Source organism: Bemisia tabaci, chromosome 3, assembly GCF_918797505.1.
Source record: "Bemisia tabaci chromosome 3, PGI_BMITA_v3".
NCBI lineage: Eukaryota > Metazoa > Arthropoda > Insecta > Hemiptera > Aleyrodidae > Bemisia > Bemisia tabaci.
The window spans coordinates 1,845,047-1,864,830 of NC_092795.1; the positions used below are offsets into that span (position 1 = coordinate 1,845,047).

At 41.2% G+C, this 19,784-nt stretch overlaps 1 protein-coding gene across 3 annotated transcripts in view; it reads left to right on the top strand.

Moving 5' to 3' along the window:
• Nucleotides 1–19,784, top strand: part of MESR3 (misexpression suppressor of ras 3) — a 113,477-nt gene that overhangs the window by 20,812 nt on the left and 72,881 nt on the right. Inside the window, exon 1 of one of the 3 annotated variants that reach the window (XM_072297643.1) lies at nucleotides 11,944–11,965. The exons of 1 other annotated variant lie outside the window; for it this stretch is intronic. The gene's annotated coding sequence lies outside the window, so the exon portion shown is untranslated. Of the gene's footprint in view, nucleotides 1–11,943; nucleotides 11,966–14,762; nucleotides 14,838–19,784 lie in introns of those variants that run through there. One more of the 3 variants, XM_019053657.2, reaches the window with a different exon arrangement.

Consider the following 19,784-nt stretch of genomic DNA (forward strand, 5'->3'; position numbering starts at 1 on the left):
AGCCCTGAGACCTATAAGAATATATGCATAACAAGGCTCACGTCATAATGCACACCCGTTTGGCAGAAATACGTCCAAATGGCGTTAAGCGGTTATCACTCTGGCGCCGCGCTGGGCCGGCGAGCTTCACTCACGCAGCCAGGAAACAATGAGACAATACAAGGATAAGAGTTGGCAGTGGAAACAAAAACCCATCGGAAAAACGCTCAACCAAACCCAATACGCATATTCGTACTTACCTGCTCGGTTTCTTTTTAGTTCTACGCTGCCGCACTGAGGAAGAACGCCGTATGAACATTCGAGAGTTGCCAAATTTCCCTTGATAAAGAATGTATTTTTGACGAAATTATACATATTTTTCCTCGACATTTCCAGATATTTTAGATTAAATACGTAAAAAATTGTCTAAAATCTTTGGAAAAAATATTCACAATTCGTCGCTCCTCTGACTAGAGGGCGTGTCTTGGAAAGCATGGAGTTATATGGACAGCCGGGTTTACGTGGAAATCCAGGTACGCCCTTACATCAGAGGAGCGACGAGTTTTCCCAGTAAAGTCGGTTCTTATCGAAGGAAATATGGCAACGTTTGAAGGCTCATACGGCGCTCTTCCTTAGCACGGCAGTACAGTAATGGATCCATTCGCCCGACACAACCGCAAATTTCAAACTGTTTCGTTTTCTTTGGACGAGGACCTCAGTCATTTGAATATGCATCGTACCTGCAGGCAAAAATGCTTTCAGTGGTAACTTTTCAGAAAAAATCGCAACTGATCGTAATTTCCTCGCTGGGTTTCGTGCCATATTGTGTGCATTATGCGTCTGTTTTATACTTGTAAGCTCTACCTTTTGAATAATGTGCACTCTAAAATAATGTACGCACGTGAATACTTTTATCGACAAAGCTGCATTACAGTGGTATACGTAAGGATGCGCCTTAGTTTCGCCTACAAAATCATTCACGTCGTCATTTAAGTGAAGTAAAGTCAAAGTTTTAAGAATAGATTTTATGTACAGTATACTAAGCAGGGTAAGAATGGGCCCCTCACCCAGTAAGAAAATGTAACCAACATTGTGTGTTGATATGGGAATTACATAGTATGCAAAAACTTAAGGAAGCAATAAGTAGTGCTGCTATTTCACAAGATTTTCACAATTTTTACGTTAGAAACTTATGAAATTCTCTTTAATCCGTCTATAGAATTTTTTACAAGTTTTTATGAGTTTCGTACGAGCTCTACATCATCATTCCACAATTTTTTCTTCTACATTAATAAACTTCAAGTTTCTTTGGTGTTGTTTAGCTTAGTGTTTTTTTTTTATTTTTTGAAAAATTTTTCGTATAAAAACTCTTACTGCCTCGTTTCCTTCGCGGTTCTTTTTTCTCATCGATGTAGTGGAATGAAAACATCTAAAATTTAACAATGACTGGTGCGAAAACTCCCTAAAACCCTCACGCAACTAGGCACCACTGATAAAAGCATCTGTTGAGGTTGTATCAATGTACTGTTCCCAGAAATGTGATGCCTCCTTGTCCCGGCGCAATTAAAATATCTATGCTATGCTAGGCACTGCCCGCACTGCATGCCAGTTTTGCCTTCGTTGGAGGGAATGAGCATTAACATAGTGAATTCATGCGGTGATCCGTTGCGGTCACATCGTAGCCGCACCGACACAAAGACGTAACTCAATTTTCTCGCGAGCCGAGGAAAGCATGAAGTTACACGGACGGCAGGGTTCATCTCGAGGTGCGGTTATGCTCTCTCGTCGGAGAAGCGAGGCTATAACTCTATTTGCATTCTGCGAAGAGCACACCCAGACCGTATGTGCTGTTTTTCGTGATGTCATTAAGGCATTCTCTCATTCGCACCTCATGACTAATAACCTGTGCCTTGTATCCGCTATTTGATTTTAATTATCCATCGGAGACTTGGATCCCGCCGATGTAGGTCTCTCTGGCGTCTGTTGCCTGCTCATTCGAGTCGCTTATGTTTCGCGTCTTTTCCTGCCGGGAATCGTTTTAGGGTAAAAGTTTAAGTATGACCCAGACAAGTTGGCCGATTTGAACTTGCAGAGTGAACCATGACTCATCCAAATCCTCGCCAGGTATCAATCCCAAGTTGGAGTTAGCAGCACTATATTAGTATCTCAGTATCTATACTGTAAGCTCCGAGACCTCTTTAATTTGCATATCTGGTAACGCTTAGTTCCAGCGTTCTATCGGAACAATTTCATGATTTTTGCGCCTATCGACAGGCAATTGTCTTTAGATGAGCCCGCTATATTCACATTTTGAAAATATGACCCAGGTTTTTTATATTACGTGGTAAAGTTGCGGATTCTCCCATTTAACCACTGTAAATTTTTATTTTTTGTCACAGCTCGTTCGAGCGTTCTACTGAGCCGATTTCCATGATTTTTGCGGTTATCGACAGGTGATAGTCCCTAGACGAGCCCGATCTAATCAGATTTTGGAAATAGGACCCAAGTTTTTTTTTTATATAAGAGTGGACCAGGGAGCTTAGGAGGTGGAATTTCTCATTCACCAGAAAATTCAACTAAGCGGGAAATGTTGAATTAGTGGTCAGTTTCATTAGTAGGGTAAGGTAAGTGAATCGGGGGTGTGCTTCTTTGGTTTAGACTATCCGAAAGCGACAAAACGCTCCGTTCCATTTGTTCCGTTTCGTTTCAGTCTTGGCGTGAAGTTTGAATAAATGCAGATTTTTTTATTCGATTCGTTTAATTCCAATCGCTCCCGGCTGGAGGTAGATTGGACAAATGAGAGTCGGGCATGAAGATCTTGTCATTTTTTTTTGGTCGTTCTTTCGTCAAAGCGGGCCTAAGAGAGCGCGAAGCGCCCTATAGGGGTTGGGTGCCCAGCGGGGCACCGGGGCATTAGCTCCCTATACCCCAAGTTTTTCCTAAATTTCGTATTCTATATAGATCGATTTATTTGGCACATAACAATGCAATTTTGGTCGAAATTATGATCGAAAGTTCGATTAATGAGGCCGTGCGTTTTTTTCCAGTCCGATTCAACCGACGACTTCGACCTCATGAGTCGAATATAGGTGTAAAGAATCGAAAGTTTAGTTTGAAAAATTAAAAATTTTATACGATGTAGAACGCCAAATGCTTGGTCCGATCGAACTTTTATCAAAGTTAATATACTTCTTGTTGGTTTTTTATGTTAAGTTGAATCTTTAGCTTTTGCGCAATGCAGTCTAACGATCGATATCACTGGGGAAAAAAGTCGCTTGGATCTAGAGGCCAGACTCGTAAAAGCATTGACAAGAAAAACTACTCTTGATTCAATCGGATTTTTTGCTTGAATCGAAAGGAGATCCGCCTAAATCAAGAGGCTCGGCTCTTCGATTCAAGTAAAAATCGGATTGAATCAAGAGTATTTTTTCTTGTCAGTGTTATTAAGAGTCTGGACTGTAGATCCAAGCGACTTTTTTTCCAGTGTATATTTCAAATTTCAACCATTTTGGTGGAATATTTCGGGAAAATCGAAATTACAGGCTCAACTATCAATCATTGAGGAATGCTCGTGCTGGAAGTCATCTCCCAAAATCTTAAAATAAGGTCAAAAGCTCCGTTACTATTTTGCATCCGATTTCAGTGTACCAATATCTATGGTAAATTGAATACGGCATTAAATACGGTCTATGACTTTGAAAGATGCTTTTCGGCCCCAACATTCCTCAATAATTTATCTCTTGATTGAAATTTCGATTTCCTCAAAATAATCCACCTGAAGGTTAAAATTTGAAATATATCGGCTGTACTCAAAAATGATTGTGCAAATGCGAAAAATACTGAAACTCGTTTATCAACCGCTTCTTAATGAAAAAATGAATTTTCTCACGCCGAGGTTCCATTTTGCGTCGAGTACCTACTTTATTTATTTTTTTCGCGAGCTATAACTTTTGCTGGAATACGTTTCCTTTTACCGAAGAAGCTCTTAATTTGTAATGGGCCGTAAAGACATGGAGTGTGCCCTTGAAGTTCTTTTTCAACGTGATGCAGGGCAGGGGACGGACGAAAGAGCGGAAGACGAGGTTCTCACGTGCTGGAGGCGCCGCCGCCGTAACCTCCGTAATCTCGGCTTAATTTTTGGCATACTCCCATATTTCCTACACATAAGTGCAACTGTGTTGCGCCGCGGCATGAGACATAGAAACTGAGGAAACGGCACGGGAAGGAAAGAGCGAGGAGGGAAAAAATAACTAATTCACGTTCAAGGTAAAAACAAAAATAAATGTATCTCTCGGCGTGACGTCGCTCGTTCGGTGCGCAACTCGCATAAATCATATACTTGTATTGTTTCAAGTTGAACGTATTTATGCCGTAAGGAACTAAGTCTCGCGCAAACGCTATGCACATAGGTCCTTTTAGCATAAATACGTCCAGTTTATCCTCGCATCCATCAGTTCTACCGTGCTGAATAAGAACGCCGTATGAACCGTCAAGCGTTGCCAAATCTCCTTCTGGAAACCACGAATAGAGAATTTGCAGGTGTCTTAAATTTTGTGAATTTCATCCTAAAAATGATACTACTAGGACGTACGTACTGATACGACTGAGTCGAGGATATCCTTGGTTTCAAAACTGGAGAATTATTAGAGAAAATATTATAAAATAACCTGATTTGCTAAAATACGTATGTGTTCAAATGGAAAATGCCGCCAGATAACGTCATTAGGCGGCGCATTTTCTCGCTTTAAAATATATTTTTCTCCAATTTACCATGTCAGAAAAAAATTATGAAAAATACTGCAAACTCAGCTCATTAGGCACTCTCAGATGAAGCAATAACATTTTTGTGTGCAAATTCTCAATTTTCGGGGGAATTTTTAAATATTTTTCTTCCGATTTTTCAGAGAAATTCTTTCGTAACCTGATCTAAAGGGTCTGAAAATTTCAAGAGAAAATATTCTTAAGTTCCTCCAAAAAATATTTTCTGGGAGGCAATTTGGCAACACTCGAATGCTCATGCGGCGTTTTGTCTCAGCACGGTAGAGTTAAACGAGCTTTGTCTTTTCCTCCGGACTGTAGACACGCTTCAACAGAGAGTAAACACTTTTCGCGGACGGTTTTCAGACCAGAAAGTTTTAAAGTGTTGAGTCAGAGTTCCGAATGTCAGGGAAAGCCAAGGAAAGTCGGGAAATCATAAAAAACCGGGAAAATCTTGGGGAATTTCCTCTCCCGATGGGGAAGTTTTTAACTCTGAGTGTAGGAATGAGAATCGGGTCGAATTTCGGACGAGTAGGCTGGATTTTGTTTCGGGGGGCTTTCCAGGAAGGGGGTTTGAGTCCCCTTCCATGCCCCCCCCATCCGTTATTATTACCTCACATCGATTTTTTAAAGTAAGAATTTCTTTAAGTACATCTCTCAACGGAATACCTCTCTCATATTTCAACGGAAAATGTTATTCAACGTCTCAAAAAATATGTTATTTTCTTAAAGAGCAACATATTGTTGCTACATTGTCAGCAACCTAGTTAGTTTTTCCCCCAAAAAGGGCATAACATTTTGAGTAGCTTTTTATAGAAGCTATGCTTTTTAAGCCGAGAATTTCAAACCACCATAACTCTAGTCTGGTTTGACATTTTTCCGCTCCTCTGACTTAAGGGCGTATCTTCATTTCCCAGTGAACTCTGGAAATCAAACAGTTCTACGGACAACAAGGCTCACATGGACATTGAAATGGACCCTTACGTCAAAGGAGTGACGATTTTTGGGCGTTGTCTATCTCAGAAGGTCCGTAAAATCCTCATCTACGTTCCAGCACCAGTAACTTAATTTAGAGCTTCTGTGAATTAAAGTCCTCTCTCCCATGTTGCCGTGCTAGGCGTCGCCAAATCTCCGTTGACAAAATACGAATTTTCAGAAAAATTTGATTACATTTCTCTCACAATTTTTTATAGAGAATTTCATTCGCAATTTAATCTCCAGTATCTGAAAATTTGAAGGAAAAAATTCACAAATTTCCTCAAAAGCGAATGTTTAACAGGGAGAAATTGAGGCACTGGATGCGAAAAGGGCATTTCTCGGTTGCAGTGCTTCATTGTCTCCCCTAATATTTCATTCATTGTATAGAAAGTGAATGTATAGTAATTTCACTAAAAATTTCACTGAATATTCCTTATGATTCTACATTTTTCCATGGCAAGAATTCTGGCAAAATCACCCTTGAAATTCTTCTCGGAGGTATTAATTAGCAACAGAGATTTTGAAACACCGCAATCGAGAAGTGCCCTTTTCGCATCCAGTGCCTCAATTTGGCAATTTGCGAATGTCTGTACTGCGTTCTTACCTAGTGCGCCGCAATCACACGCTGAATGTGGCTAGAATGTGGAAGTCATCGGCCCGATGCCTGAATTTTGTGCGAGTCGCGCAAAATTCAGCAACGATTCTCAGCGACCATCGGATAATGTTGGATTTGTCCGATTTACTCGAATAGATTTGATAAACATCATGAAAATAACTCGAATTTGCGAAATTTCAGCCGTTGGGCGATGACTGTTGACTTGTACATTCAGCTGCTAAATTCAGCGTGTGATTCCGGTATGGCGGCGCGGACGCTCCCTCACAGAGGAATTGAAAATAGGAAATGTTGAATAGGACGGACAACGTTGCGGGAGACGCGGGAATAGATGGCGCTAGTTGAGCGGAGCGTGAGCGGTTTTTCTCGTGATATAGCGGGACGTAGGAGCGGAAGAGAAGCCGCTAGAAATTTAAGAAATCCGCAAACAAAGGCCTTTGATAATGGAATCTGTCGTCAATGTTGCGAACAATGTGTCTCGGTCACTGTCACCCAGGCGAGCCGCGCTGCGTGGCGCCCAAGCATCCCGTTCCCGCTCCGATGCCCCACAGGGTTGCCACCAAATCAAACACAAATTTCCCGCTCTCCTATGTGAAAAGCTCGACGAACCCAAGTTGCGAATTTTTTCGTGTAAATGCCGCCGCAAGGAGGGTAGTAATAAAAGTAGTTGTCATTGGGGCGGAATCCGGAGGACCTGTAGGGGCTCGCCCCCCCCCCCCCCTCCCAGATTTACTCGATCCTGTCCAGGAAATGTGAAAGGTTTTGCTAAGTGAATGCGAGACGGCGCATACAAAGGACCTGAAAATTTCAAGGAAAAATATTCGTAACTTTCCTCAAAAATCGACTGCTAATTGGGAAAATTTGGCAACGCTCGAATTTTCATAAGGCGCTATTCCGTAGCTCGGTAATAGATGCGATGACTGAAATTGATGCTAATGAAATTATGGATGGTTCCCTGAGAGAGATATCGTCTCATGCAACAATTAAACATAATTTACAAAAAGGATGTTTCCGATTCAAAATCATGGTTTTTCTTCCTTCTTTAATTTTCCGAAAAACTGAGCATCACAATCTGTATGCGTAGGCAAGGAATCATGAGCATGACGCAAAAATAATAGACATGACGCAAGAGTTACGAAAGTCAAGCGGTGAAACTTCGGACTTGGAGCTTTGCGGCTTTCCGTTGGAATTTCCACTCGCGTCTACGGAGACTTGAACGCTGGACAAGAAAAGTAAGAAGCAAAGTACATCCTCGTTTAGACGAGAGACGCGGTTCGTCAAGTAATTTTGTCGCAATGACTTAAACGCCACAATGAAGTTTGACAAATTAATCTCCCAAAATTAGCTTTATCAAACAAGTTGCCTGAAATGAGCTTTGTCCGATGAGATTGTTAATGTGAGCCTCGTCAAACGGAAATCTGCGCGTAGAAAAAAGAATCTGCTCTTATGATGTTCTTAGTAGATATCAGGTGCTACTCACGTTTCTTGTCGTAATTAATTACTATGTTGTGTTTATGGTAATAAAGCTTATGTCCAGATAACAGCGAGGACCCAAGTCATTATTACCACAAGAGTAACGTTATAACTACGGCATTCAGAAAAGTAAGTATGACCTGGAATCCACCATGGGCATTTTAGGAGCAACGATTATTATCTCTCCGTACTGTCTATCCTTTTGAAGGGAATATCGACACTGCGTCTTACGGACTCTTTGGATCCAAAAGAATAGCAGCAACGTCGAATTTGAATGAGGTTACCACCACGACTTCAAACAGTCATCTTTTCTCACTGCTATGTTTCCTGACAACCTTGCCATAATAGAACCGTTTTTGTTGAAAATATTCCTATCAAATGGGCTGCATTTGGAAATTGGGAACCAATATTTATGGCTCATCTCAGGAACAATCAGTACTTTTAGATCTCTTATGGAGATAGGTGCCTTTACGGGTGAGCTAGAAATAGAAGTTCCTAATTGAAAAATGTAGTCCAAATCTAATGCACATAATTAGTCATAAAACTGAGTCGATGCTCTAATAATCGGAGCAAAATTGAAATACATTTTTTAATTAGGATCTATGATTTCAGGCTCAGTTTAGAAACAACATACGTACCGTAAGTTCCCTTACGCACTAAAGTGTTTTTACCGATGAGCCAAAAATTGTAGTAGTTCCGAATTGCAAAATTTAGTCAAATTCACGGTGGTAAAAGCTAATAAAACCAGACTTTAAGCTTATAACATGCACAATTTTTGAGGATTCCGGGCAGCCAATTACAAATGGATCCCCAGGTGGCCATGCTCTTCTTAGTAAGATACTCAACGACTGTTCAAATAAATTGCGCAACACTTTGTTCACCGGTCATCATTACGCGAGGATTAGTAATGATGCCCGAAATTAAGATTTTCGCTACGCGGTGGCATTAGCGGACGGCATTTTGTCTCTGGCGGGATCTGTGACTAATTTGCCTAGACTGCCGTGCTAAGGAAGAACGCCGTATGAGGCATCAAGCGTTGCCAAATTTCCTTCGATAAATCACGAATTTTCAGGATAATTTGTGAATATCTCTCTTCCGATTTTTCAAGGGCATTCGTCCTTAATTTGATTTGAAAATTCAGAAAATTTCAAGGGAAATGTTTATAACTTTCTTTAAAATATATATTTTCCAAGAGGAAATTTGGCAACATTCGAATGTTCATACGGCGTTTTTACCCAGAACGGCAATAGACGGAGCTTCCGAGTTTCACCTGGAACAAAGTGCAGCATCAGTTGCAGATCTTCCGGCTCGGGACGGAGAGAAATCCCGACATCTTGGCGCAAAACGCTCAACTCCTGTCGTAAAACCCTTAGCAGATACGCGCTTTATCCAGGAGATTTGGGACGTGTCCACATTCGGAGGATGAGCTTGCGACGCGACGCGACGATCGCTGCCGCGCTGGGCAAAAACCTCGCAACTCTAGTGAAACTCATGATGTATATTTGTGGTTTTTCGTCAAGCGCTGTAGATTGCTGCGCTGGGAGAGACTGAAAGAGAATGAAGACACGCAATCAGTCGTGTACGTGACTCAGAGGAAGAATGTCTCAGAAGACTCTCCTGGATTCGTTTTTTTTCTCTCTTTCTTTTTCTTTTTTCTCACTCGTCTGATGCGACACTGCGCCGATTTCCCGACTGCATCGTATGGATGTCGTAATAACGCCGGCAACTTTGTGGTGATGCACGTCTTGGTAAATTTCGCCACGTTGCCACTTCATCCAGGTACGCAAAAATGTCCTATCCTGCGGTTCAAAGAAAGACTGTATGATCATTTAGGCGTGCTATATTCCTTCAATAAAAAACGAATTTACTCAGGAAATTCTGAATATTTTTCCTCTAATTTGTCAGATTATTTTATTCGCAGTTTCGTCTGGAATATCTGAAAATTTCAAGGAAAATATGCATAACTTTCTTCAAAAATACATGTTTTATCCAGGGAAATTTGGCAACTCTCGAAAGTTTACACGGCGTTCTTCTTGAGCATGGCAGTACATTCGAGAACTGAATTTTTTTTTCAAATAACGCTCACGGCATTTGTAAATGTTTTAAAAAAATCCCCGAGCGCTCACCTATTTTTGTCTGGAGAGTGTTCGGACGTTTTTATTGCCAATATTTTAAAATATTTCGTTCAACAATTTTTAAGAGAGCACCCTGAAAACAGACAAGAACCCTAGAGGTTACCAGGGTGCCTGACTCATGGATCACCTGCGTATAATAAAGAAAAAGGCATGAAGAAATAAAACTGAGACGTTTGGAGATGTTTACACATACTGTACACATGTGCACAACTTTGATAGCGCAGTCTGTGTCACCCTTCCGCGGCCACCCTTTCGTCTCCTCACAGGGTATTTACAATCGTACTTCAGCCGGTGAAGAGAATTATTACAACGTTTTCATGGTTTTGCAACTTCATATCGTATCTTAATAACAGCCGAGTGCACTTATGTCTATTACATTTTTATGGGCAAGCCTCTTGTTGGCTGATTTTTTATGAAGAAAAAATTCACGAAATTACATTCCTTTGCTCTTTGTAGCGTGAGTAAATCGCTGCATAATCGTTAAACCTCGAAATGGGGCCGTGCACTTTTCTGCCGTGCTAAGGGACGTTTGAACCTTTAGGCGTTGCCTAATTTCCTTTGCTAAAAGACAATTTATTGAGAAAGCTGTGAATATTTTCTTTCAAATTTTTCAGACAATTTTGTTCACAATTTACTCTAAAATATCTGAAAATACCAAGGAGAAATATGCATAGCTCTCTTCAAAAATATTTTTTATAGCAAAGGGAAGGCACAATTCACATGGTCATTTAGCGTTTTTCCTCAGCGGCCGTTTTAATACTAAACGTCTCGAATGCAACAGTTAAGTTTACTTTGTACGTGGATTGGAAGAACTGCACGGCGGGTATTCCTCTATTATCTTTAAATTTTTTATAGCTTTCTTAAACGAATGTTTCAAATGTATGATCTTCTTATTTCCATTCTAAGTGAAATTTTACGAGCTGAATGCAGAGAAGCACTATGAACAACTATTTGTATCCTCTTGCATCCACTTATCCTTAAACAGTCCGTCGAGATGCTGAGCAAATCTTGACGAAACACTGCAATTGATGGGGAGAAAAAATTCACTTGCTTATAGAATGCTTTTACACGTGGACGCAATTAAGCCGGCTCCAGACTAGCATTCGCCGACTAGCCAGCCGAGTCACGAATATTCGGGGTTCGGGAAGCAATGGGCAGAGGCTTTTGTAGGAGCTAGTTTTACCTGGCGCTGATTATTTCCAAAAATGCCGAAAAATAAAGGGTAAAAAATGGGCGAGAAAATATTTAGGAGGTATAGTTGATTGACTAATTAAAACTGAAGGATGAATGAAATGTTGGCCTCGTGCGCCAGTTAAAATGAGGAATGTCGTAAGTTTTTCGTCCACTCTATTTTTTTCTCGTTGAAACATAAAAGAGTTAATATTATCAAAGACATCGTTCCTGTCACGCCGCGCCGTGCGTATGCCGTTAATTTCTTGCGTATTTTATTAATCTTTGTTGAAGTGTTGACCTCGCATGGATGAAATACCAAATTACTACGAGAAAACAATTATTTTTAATGTCGAATAAAAATGACAGCCTTTTGATCTGTGGTCATGCCAGTTTTTAATTTTCCTCACCGAAAATTCCGAGACCGAGGAGATCTCCTTGGCTCTGTAAAAAAAGATGTAAAAACTACAGGTTTTAATTATACTTAAAACCGTGTTCCGTGTAAAATCATATTTTATTTTAGGTGAACTAAAATGCCACAATGTTCGCTTCTCCTATGTGAAGAGAAAGGTGTCTCTGGTAATATAATGTAATTCACTGACGACTGAACAGAAGTCATGTCAATTTTATCAGTGGACATCGATAAAACTCTGTCCTCAATTCGACTGATCTCAATTGATATCAACCTAAGTACGTTTTATATAATTTTTTTTCTCTTGCATAAACTGATTTATACGCACAGCTATGACACACAAAGCAGCCGCTTTTGTCAGTTTGGTTTGTGCGCTTCTTCTTTCATGTGCTGTTATTTTCGGTGATAGTACGAACATCTAAACCAAAATTAACCATTTTTACTACGGTATGATGAACTGTAATTTCGCTCTGTTCAAGCCCTAGTGCAGGGGTCGATAGTATCCTAGGTGATCACGCGATTTTAGGATCACCGTTTTTATAGAAACCCCTCGCATTTGTTTCTTCTCCTGGGTAGTGCGAAAATCACGATCGCCGGTTCAAATTCAAAAATTGTGGAAGACTTCCATACTTTCATCTTTTCTATTTCCACACCTGACAAAAACCGAGTGGAAACCACGGCAATTGTGATTGCCGCTTTAAAATTAAAAATTGTCGCTTGGAAGCCTTCCCACCGAGGTCGATGGACCCAGGTCAGTCCATTAGAAAAGTTGAGTGTGATAATCTCCGTAAGTCGGGGCGAGGGCTGTCCGTGTCCGTGTTGCCAATAGATTCCCGCGATTTCCTCGTCCCACTCTGCTGTTCCCCGATCCGATTACATTGTTCTTACGCAGATCGGCGAGGAACTATGCAACGGGGAGCGCAAACTGAAATCGCGGAAACGTTGGAGAGGAATAGCAGATCGGGGGCATTCGTCGCCAGATCGGGAAATTCCAAAGAACATCTTGCTTACGGACTGACCTGGGTCTTTCAACCATGCCTCCCCACAGTTTACCCAAAAAATATGAATAAAAAGTGGTCATCTTTGATTGTGGAAGCACTCGCTACCACGTATCGTCGATAATGCTGAAAGCACAGAAGATGATCGACCCCTGCCCCAGTGCCAATATTTTTCAGCCATACATAAATCATGACGATATTTTCCAAATATTTCAATTTGACCGACTTTATGAGACAAGTTCCTCCTATAATATACACCACCGCGGCACGTAAGTCCAACGAATCAAACGGTTATTAATTGACCTTCGGATCTGCGCGCGCCGGGCCGGCTAGCTTTCGTAACGTAAAAGAAGCGAGCAAGTCAGATTGTCCTCGTCTGAGTAACTTGTTGGGTTCGCCCGTTGCGTCGGGTTGCGGCCGCGGCGCGGCGCGCGGCGTGAGAACTCGGGCTTATCGCAGTAGACATGTCATTAATAAATTGATCCCAGTTGAATAATTAAAAGCACATCATACGAAACTCCTTTCGCTTTCCTTTCTCTCTCATCAATCGGACCGAATTTAGCAGAAAGGCTCCCAAGTAAATGGGTACGTATATAAAAGCGCCTGTGTGCTCAGGAATATTGGCGGAATATGCGTCGTTCCATAAATAAGCCGAACAATTAGGTTCCTTTCTGCGGAACTCGGTCAAAGTATCCCTCGTCCAGCGGACTTATTGTTGAAATTAATAGACATAGCTATAGACAAAGATGACAAAATGGATATGAAGGCATCCTATTGGTTAAAGCAGGTGGTTGCAATGGACAAAGGAGGTATGTAATAGACAAACTAACGGCAACCCACGAGAGACCCTTTAGTTAGTCCATCATTTTCTCCCCTAGTCTATGAGAACCACACATTTCAAGCAATAGGATCGCTCCATACTCCTTTTGCCTATTTTGTCCATAGCTTTGTCTATGAATCTCAACAATCTGTCCGCCAAACCCTAGGAGGAACCTATTTACCAAACAGAGAATTTCGTCCAAGAAACTCGGAAAAATTATACTTGGTACATTTTGTAAATGCTTACGCTCCCCTGGTAAAAATTGGCGATAAGAGCTGCGTTTCAAAATACCGTAGGAATTCTTATAGCCGGTTAAAGAAGGCTACAGAAAATCATATAGCTGGCTGTAGAATGCGGAGAAAAGCATACGGCCGGGCTATACGAAGCGATAAAAAATTATACAGCCGGGCTATAGTTCCTATCGCCGGGCTTTACACTTTATCGCCTGGCTGTTGCTTTTTCGCCATCGATTATAAAAGGCTATAAGAAATTGTGTAGAAATTCGTGTGCTTTGGAAATCATAAAGTTTGATACGGAACCCCCTTAATATTTACAAAACGCACATTATATTTTCCTTTAATACATATTTTTTTTCATCAATTAAAATGAGAATAATCCATCCAGGATGTGCAAACATTTCGAAATCATGAGTTGAATAACGCTGACTCCGCCAGATTAAATATTAGAGCCTAACACAAAGTGGAGCGGCGACGCACTGGCGCCTACAAACCTAACAGGGATACTTCACGCATTGCGCAACGCGTGAAGTATCCCTGTTAGGTTTGTAGGCGCCAATGCGCGTTTCGCGCTGGCTGCCCGCCTGCCGCGCCGCAGCGTGCCACGGCGCTTGAAGCAACTATTTCACACCAGAGGTATTGCACAGCATCATACGAAACTGGAGGCGCTCTAATATATTAGTAATGGCAGGCATCCATCAAAAGCACGGAGCTTTCCTCGCAAAATAAATCAAGATACTACGGCCCAAAATGAGAGCAGTATTCCAAAAACTCACTAAGTCCTAGCATCCGTAATTAGTAACGTTTAGCATACACTTTATCGCCTGGCTGTTGCTTAATCGCCATCGGCTATAAAAGGCTATAAGAAATTGTGTAGCCGGCTATAGAAGCTATTGGAAATCTTACAGCCGGCTGTAGGTCTATGGTATTTTGGAACACAGATTCTACTGCCAATTTTTACCAGGGCGAAAAGATTTCAATCTGAATGCTGCATCTGATTTTATTCGTGCTTATTCCTGGAATTTTGTTTACGAAACTCCTTACGCAGATAGTAAGCGGAAAGGAAGGTGTAAGTGAACACTTACAAGGCTCGGTAAGGTGGAAGTCTTTCTGCTCGTCCCCTTAATTCCCCAACCCAACTCATTGTTTCATCACAAATTACTTACAATGTTCTGTTTTGTGTGTTATAGGTACGTCTATGGTTTTGACTGAGAGTACATCTTGATTCCTCCCAACTCAAGATTTCAGTTGTAATTTTAAAGCAGGTATGCCGCTTATGGATAAATCTTTAAATATTTACGGTGAACTTTTCGCCTCCGAACCTCTTAAAAATTGAGACCTTTTAACGCAGAGGTTTGCTCCTGTGGCAATGACTTACATGTACATGTCACGGCCCGTTGAAAAAATTGCCCAGTCCACGAACTGGCCGATGTTTTTGCCCAGTCCGCGAGCTAGTCAGTCTAAAGTCTGAAAGTTGTAGGAAAAAGATTGAGATGCAACACCTAGTTTCTGTACATAGGCACACTGTCATTCGGGCGCTATGACTTACAACTCCCATGCATTTCTGAATACGTGAGAAAAGCGAAAACGCCTCTAATTTTGAGCATGCAACACGCACATGCGTGGAAAAGGTTTAGTTGCATCAAGGAGCTACAATCAACTATACGTCAAGTCTTTGTGAAGCGAAAACGCCTTCAATTTTGAGCATGCAACACGCACATCCGTGGAACACGAATAGTTGCATCAAGGAGCTACAATCAACCATACGTCAAGTCTTTGTAAAGCGGAAACGCCTTCAGTTTTTGAACAAGCCACAAGCACATTTAATCGACTCAGAGCCATAACGGCGTATTTTACGTGATATTCACGAGTCTTATAAGGGGTGCGAAAACTGCCATCAAGTCGTGCGTTTCACACGATGTGTTTTGTAACTTTAGTACGACTCCGAGCTACGATATTTTTTACGTGATTTTGATGATTCCTAGTTGTGCGGAAACAGCCATCGTGAGTTTCACGCGATGTGATTTGTGACTCTTAATCGACTCCGAGCCATTACGATGTGTTTCACGTGATTTTCATGAGTCTTAGGGGTGCAAAAACGGCCATCAAGTCGTGTGATTCATGGGATGTGATTTGTGACTTTCAATCGACTCCGAGCCATAGTGTTTTATAGCCATAGCCATAGTATTATATCACGTAAAACACTATGGCTCGGAGTCGATTGAAAGTCACAAATCAAATCGCGTGAAACGCACGACTCGATGACCGTTTTTGCACCCCAGGAATCTTCAAAATCACGTAAAAAACATGGTTGTAGCACGGAGTCGCTTTAAAGTCACAAATCACATCGTGTATAACGCACGACGTGTATTACGCTGCAACCCAAAGAGAAACCAACCAAAAAATATGAACCGCACGACGACGCGACGCACGTTTGGGTTACTTGGATCGCATCCAGCAAAAAGGAACCAGCGCAATTACAGTGTTGTTTCTTTTTTATATGTTGTTTTAGGCTTTATATCCGAGGGATACTGCGGCCTTGGAAGGTACAGTGTTGTTGAAATGTTGCTTCTTCATACTTATCTAAAAAAAAATTCCCAAAATAGCAAATAGATTTTGCATCTGACCAAAATATTGTTAACTTTAAATGGGAATAATTGTGTGTGAATCTTAATACTGTACATATATTTCGTATTTTTAAAAGAAAAATAAGGAGTCGCACGATTTTGGAAACACTGTAATTACGCTGGTTCCTTTTTGCGAAATGCGATCCACTCGGTGTTCTACTTCCCATAATAGCACAAAACATGGGTCACTTTTTCTTGTACAGTTGTCAGCTATGATGTGCACGACTTGCGGTGCGATGTGTGTCTATTTTGTTATCCTTTCGAATCCGGTCGGTGACGACTTCCTGAGACGAGTCGTCTGGATTCGGTCATTCGAGCGGACACGATTTGTCATATTTGGTTCGATCCCTTGATTCTTCGATCCTCGTCGCTTGGATCCGGCCCAGTGCGCCGCGCCGCGTCGCGCCGCCGCGCGCCGGCCGGGTAAACATTACGCAAGTGACAGTGGTAATTGAAATAGGGACACGCGTGCTCCGTCCTATTCCGGCATGACTAGTTAGGGCCGGCTCCGTCTATCTCCGGCTTTTTCACCATGCCAGGTTTCCCGGCCACCAGGCCAGTAGATCATAATTGACCGATGGAGTTTATCAATCAGGGCTTAATGGTCCACACCATTTCGCGAAGAAATCAAAGCCAAGAAGTTCCAAAAATTATAATTAGAGTAAACAATACATTTTTTCAACTCTAATGAGCTTCTTGGCTTTGATTTCCCTACGAAATGGTGTGGACCCAGCAACATTTCTCCACCTTGTTACGCACAGTATTCGGGTTACTTCTTAGTGTAGTGTTTTTTTCTCATTAATCGATTAATGCAATGTATTTGGAATCAATTAATCGAATGTATTTGGAATCGATTAATCGAATGTATTTGGAAACAATTAATCGAATGTATTTGGAAACAATTAATCGAATGTATTTGGAAACAAGTAATCGAATGTATTTGGAATCGATTAATCGAATGTATTTTGAATCAATCGTTGAAATTTCGATGCATTACTTTATCTATTATTTACAGCAGCCGATTAAAAAAAAATAAAATTCCCAGTTCCTGAGTCAAACTGCTAAAAATCAGCACAAAATTTCTAAAAATTTCAGCTCCAAGCCCAATAGTGCTGATATATTACGAAAATTAGGATTTTAGGAGGACGACACAGTGCATGATATTTTCACGAAACAACATGTCTGGTATTGGTATGCGCAAAATATGCCAGATGATAGATTGCCCAAGAAGGTTCTGGATTGGGTCCCCCCTGGCAGAAAACTATAGAACGCCCTGTCGAATCGTGGATTAATAGAATACGGCAGGAAATTAGGAGATGCGATTTACCGCCGAAAGGAGCTCTGGCAGGATCGCTATCAGTGTAGAGGCGGTTGGGTGTCGCAGAGCGCACGGAAGCGCTGTAAGAGCGGCATATTAGTGGTAGTAGTAGGATTTTAGGAGAAAATATTCAATCCTAAAACACCTTCTACGTTTCAAGTCATTTACTTTCTCTCTTGTATTAGCTTTGAAGACGGGATTTAGACTCCAAGGATTGCAATATAGGCACTGAAAGCGAACTCATTTTGATACCACCCGGGGACGCAACACAGTCCTCCCCCCCCCCCTCTAAAAAAATAAAGTAAAAAAACACGGGAACCACCCGATTCAGTTCAATTGAAAAACTGAATGTTATGAATCTCTTTGAACCTCCCTCAGTCACAATGTAATAACGCATAAAAGGCCTGCCCGAGGAAGAAACTGATCATTGATGGAGGGACGACTGTGAAATGAGCACCCTCTAATCTTCTGTTGCTCTTATTTTCGTGGAGGTCACAACTAATGCCAGAAAATATTTAAATGGGCTCTAGCCAGGAAAAGTGTTTTAAATAAGGCCCCTGACTGCCCCTCAATAACGGGCTTCTCCTGGACTTGCCACGCTCCGATATCTCGACGCAGTCCAGCGTAAATGTGCAGAGCACGCTCTACTTATTTCAATTTCCTTGTTCAAAATCCATTCAAGTCTTAATAACTCACCGGCCGAGAAAAGTGTTGGGAAGATGACCGAATTCTCTCCGAATTTCACTTTTTTCATCGGAGGCACTTAACACCTTCCGGAAGAAAATTCCAAGGCTTTTCAGAGGAGAAATGACGCGAAAATTATCCATCCCTTTTGTACCTTTAAAAAAAAAGACAATTCTTACAATTAATTCTTCGTAATTTTCACAATCCGTAGGAAAATGATCTGAAATTTTAGCGATTTTGAATGAAGAATGAAGAATTAAGATTTTTCACTTTCTGATTAGGATGTGGCTTGCGTTTTGGATTGAATCGACCGTAATAAGTACTTAAGCGTGAATTCTACGATTTCGTTCTCACACCCCAAACTTCATGTAATTAAACAAGACAGGAACGCATTTTGAGTACTTTTTCGTCTTTAACTAGAACATGTAAAGGATGACAGAGCCAACCTTATTGAACTAGTATTTTTCACCACGGGGCATCTTAATCGAAGTTGGATTTCCACGACTCAAAACTTGTGTCAGTTGGATCGAATTGAAATTATTCTGTGAAACCATATAGTGCATTAGAGTCGCTATGCACTAGAACTGACTGATGCCGATAAAGTCACTTATTTTCGAGGCTGTTAAGTTCAATGCCTCTGCGACCAGTGAGCAGTGATCAACGATGTCATATGCGTGGGGTCCGGTCCCAGCCACGGACCTCCTCATAGAATAATTAGGTATAAATTTTATTTTATAAAAACCGCGAATTTACCTACATTTTTTTAATTCGGTATGACTTAGTCATAATTTGCCAAAATTGGCGAGAATAATTGTCGATTTAAATTACTAAATCTCCAAAAAATCGCTGCTCGCGAGTCATCCACCAGCCGCATGGCTCACAGTTAAATGAGTTTGTCTTTCCTCATGGCGAAAACACCGAGAAATAAACGTCGCGCATGAGACCTAAAGTTCAGGTCATATATGGTTCCCTGAAGTTTTCGGATCGTGCATCCGGAAACTTGAGGTCTAAGTGCTGAAGTTCGGTTCACGCATCTGATGTATTTCGATAGTCGATACTTCGCCCAACTTCGGTTCGAAACAGAGTAGAAAAAAATTTCGTGCATTTGACCCGAATTTCAGGACATATAGATCCTATTTCTGCAGTTTTTAGATCGTGCATCGGAAAAATTCAGGTCTGAGTGGCTGCCAAAATTTGGGTCACATTTCTGAAGTGCATCAAAACTTCAGTTGAAACCTCTATGGATTATGGATTATGGAATACCCAGTACAAGTTTCAACTGAAGTTTTGAGGTACCTCAGATGTCGTCGTTCCCAGCACAAAAGAACGTAACTTCATGTCAATGTTGCCGAATCTCCCCTCGCAAAGTCCATTTTTATGAGGAGAATCTTGGGCATGTCTAACTGATAATTTCACCGATTAATCCCCTGATTTCATCAAAATTCAGACAAATTGTGAATAATAATTGCACGAGTACATTTTTCGAGAAAATTGAATAGTTTGAGTCAATTTTGCAACCTCGGAATAGAGTTACATTCTCTCGTCCAGGAAACGACGACGTGTGACTCGAACGTCGACAGCTA